The 3,937-nt window shown below is 36.7% G+C and overlaps 1 long non-coding RNA gene across 1 annotated transcript; it reads left to right on the top strand.

Moving 5' to 3' along the window:
• The first annotated feature begins 229 nt into the window (after positions 1 to 229).
• Positions 230 to 3,590, top strand: LOC311351990. Its single transcript, XR_014636772.1, has 4 exons — positions 230 to 343; positions 2,127 to 2,224; positions 3,018 to 3,166; positions 3,268 to 3,590. It is a non-coding gene; the product is annotated as an uncharacterized lncRNA (long non-coding RNA).
• The last annotated feature ends 347 nt before the right edge of the window (positions 3,591 to 3,937 follow it).

Raw genomic sequence — 3,937 nt, forward strand, 5'->3', positions numbered from 1 at the left:
GTTGAAATTTCAGGGTTAAACATGTCAGAGTTGATTTCAACTCTCAAAGTGTCATTTTAACACATTCTGATTAAAATGGTGTTCAGTGTTGGAGTTATTTAACAGAGTTATTCAAACCTAAGCAAATCAACTCTGTAGAGATGTAAAGTGCATCTCGGCCGAGTTAACTTGCTTGATAGGCCCCTGGGCTTCAGTCCAGGTAAACCCGTGTGTTATGCCCCTGGGCTTTCAGCAGGGTGAACCCGTGCATCAATCAATAGTCTCTGTGCGTGGCGTGGTCAACCGTCGTTTATTTCGCTGCTGGAATCAGGAATGGATGCGGAGTTGGAGTTTTACACGAGAGGTAAGCTACAAAATCAAACTTGTAGGAACAATAACATTGAATTAAACATCTGCTGAGAATATTTATGTAACTTTGCTAAGCATTTTTTGTGGTTGGCACTGGACAGCGAATGTTTGGATTTTTTTTTTTAATGCAATGTTAACTTCACCACTACCACTTGCTAAAAAATAAACATTAACAATAAAAAACCGGTTTCCTATGTTATCCGTTGCATTTTACCAAGTCTCACGCGTGCTTGAGAGGTTGTAAAAACAAGGCTTCATATTTAACTGTCGAATATAGTTTGGGGCTAACGTTAGCACAGGTTAACAAGCTAACTTGAAGTTCATGGCGGGTGCATGGCATCAGTCCGACTGCCCAATACTCCCTCTTCCCATTTCTCCGACCATACACTTGTTACCGTTGCACCGAGACCAGAGTGTCCGAGGCTCTGATCATACAGGTGTGGTTAACCCTCAGGTGCTCCTTCAGCCTTTTTCAATTTTTACCCCTTGACACAATTTTCAACTTGTAGTAAGAGACATTTAGACATCAGTTACTCCAAAAATTTTTGTGATACATATAAGGCTGGATCTTGACCTATCATAAAAACCACTTTTGACATGGGTTACAAATTTTTTTAACCCCTTCCCGGCCTGTTGTTGTTGCCGCAACAACACATGAGTTCTCTATTTTCATTTATTTTTAGAAATTTTTTTTTTTAATTTTTTTATTCTTTATTCCAGTCTGTATTATATTCTGAAGGTTTTTTTTCTAAGTGGATTGTTGATATATCATTCATACAACATTTTATTCATACGCATATGGCGAAATATGATTTTTTGTACGGTATTGACAGTATTTTCTCATTTACAGAGTGATAAAAAGAGATATCCAAAATTCCTTCGGGGAAAACTTTAGACACAAATATGTCAACAAAATAAAAAAAGAATTTTGAAAATAGCTTTATCCATTTCAGTTCTGTAAATGTAAATGTAAATGTAAATAAATCAGTGAATATTTCATTAGATATTGCCTCATTTACATATTTAAACATAAAATTTCAGAAAACTTGTAATACAAAAAATGTTTGTCTAAATGTGAGTAATAAAATTGGAACGTTACATGGTGATACCTGTTAGTTAAAAAATTTTTTCAAAAATACATTGAAAATCCCATAGGCGGAGGTGGACATTTATGTCCAACGAAGGATCCTTAACGTGTTTATTTTTCATTACGAGCCCAAAAATTTGACTATCATTCTGAAATTTGGGACATTCAGAGGTGACCCAAAAATACACCTCCTTGCCAAAAATCAGCCCCCAGTGACCTTTCCTTTGACCGTGGGGGGGTAGGATAGAGTGCCAGGTGGACATAAATGTCTAGGGGTCATCTGAGGGTTAATAACTCTGATTAATGGGTAGTAGTGGGCAGTCAGACTAAAAAGGGTAAACTTTACTGGTGCTGTGTTGTGTTTGTTTGGTCGCTGAAAACCAGCTTTTAACAGAGGGGAATGTTTTAATAAATCAGTTTTGCCTCAAATGTAAATGTTAATTACGGTAGCATGTGCTGCAGTCACTACAGCTAGTCGCTGCCACGTTCATCAATGAGAGCGTTTCCACTGGGCCTGCTGTGGCATGTTCAGCCTCCCAGCAGCTGCTGAATGTGGTTTAATCTTAGACATGCAGTGAAATTAATAATGAAACAATTTATTGCATGATACACAACGTTTATGTGAGTGTTAAATAATTATTTCTTGCATGTTAAGTGTTTACTGACATTTGTTTGTTGTTGCATGTCTCAGAAAAATGCTGATCCAGGTTCGGTATTGCCAACAGCAGAAGTATGTGAAGTTGGATGAGGTTGATGGATGTTTTGATTTTGTGCAGTTCCATGACAAAGGTTTGTTTTTGTTTTACTTATGCTTGGTTTGATATAAAGGGCAGAACAACGCCCCTTTCTTTTAAGATTTGGACTGAAAAGGGAATGTATTTTATGCAGGGGATTATCTCTGAATTTGTTTACAGTGGTGGATTAAATTATTGAATGTGAAATGAGGCAAGATCAGTGCTAGCTTAAAGGTCCACTCAGATGTATCTTGTCTTTTCCAGTCATCGAGAGATTTTGCCTGCCACCTGACGCAAAATTTGTGTACAAAGATGCAACAGGGACAGAAGTTGATGAGGACATTTTCAGTGACCTTGTCAGCCAAGGCAATGTGACTCTATCAGTTTTCTCAAATGACGGTGAGAAATGTAAAGGGGTAAATTACATAATGCAATGTGCAAAACACTAATGCAAATTTATAAGTACAGAAATACAGTAAACAATTTCAATTTAATGTTTTCAGAATTAAGTCATTTAATACACTTAAAGGTGGATCAAATATTCAATATCATTCTTTGTGGTTACACAACAGGGACATTCAGCCTGACTTTTATTAAATGGTTTAAATGTCATTTTAACTGACATAAATCCAACATGAATACCAAATGTATTTTTGATTAATCTAATTCATGCCTTTAAAACAATTTCTGAAAATATTTCTGAATTGCCTATCAAGACTGAGAATCAATTGATTAAATGAGTTGAGTCTATGGTGTGCCGTTGGCTTGGTTAGATCAAAAATCTTCTATGACTTTTTGTATACTGCAAATAAACACCCCACCCCCTTTTTTTTTTTTTTTTTTTTTAGAATTTTCCGATTGCTCCTTGTCCTCTCCATCCGATTATTCTGATTCAAGCTTCAGTTCATGTGCAAGTACATCAACTATACTCCTAGATGATGTTCCTAGGAAGAAACCAAGACTTGAGGGCCCACTTACTGCAGCATCTGCTAGAAAGGTTGTGCTAAGTACTCACAGGTTTCTTAAAATCAACATTTGTCATCCTTAAGCTCTAGAAAGGCAGTTTATCACATTTGTTTTTTTGCTTCTTTTTCAAAGTTGATTGAAGATGTCCTTGGTACCAGCTCAGGTGGTGAAGAGGTCCTCCAAGAGTATCACACAACACAAACTCTAACAGATGCTACCAGAAGAAAGTTGGTCAATATAATAGTGGCACACATGATTGATAAACACGGGTATGTGTGTTCTATTTGTCTGTACTATCCTTTTTTTTATTAACAAGTTAACTACTTGGCCCTTGTATTAATGCTAATTTGATCTTTTCTCAGGCAACTCCCCAGCAAAGCTGTTCGAGAAGAGTACGCTCTTGGGATAGTGACAGTGTTCCCGTCCCTCAAAGACCCATACTCCAAGAAAGGCTATGTATAGTCATTATTATTGTACTCTCTGTTTACATAATTTTCATGTTTTGTCTACATTACAGTAACATTTAGATTCTGAAATTTCACAGTAGCTTATGAGGTTGACATCACATTAATTTTGAATGTATTTCCATTTTAGGAACATTTCTATGATGCTGCAAGCAGCACCGGATACATTTCTTGGCGTCTGAAAACGATTCAGAGAAAGATTCGAAGAGGACATGCATCTACAAGTAGCCCTGGCTTTTCCCCAGGAGGAGGTCAGTCTATCTGTCTATCTGTCTATCTATCTATCTATCTATCTATCTATCTATCTATCTATCTATGGCACTATCTATCTATCTATC

Source organism: Micromesistius poutassou (genome assembly GCF_964030765.1).
Source record: "Micromesistius poutassou genome assembly, chromosome: 8".
Lineage (NCBI taxonomy): Eukaryota > Metazoa > Chordata > Actinopteri > Gadiformes > Gadidae > Micromesistius > Micromesistius poutassou.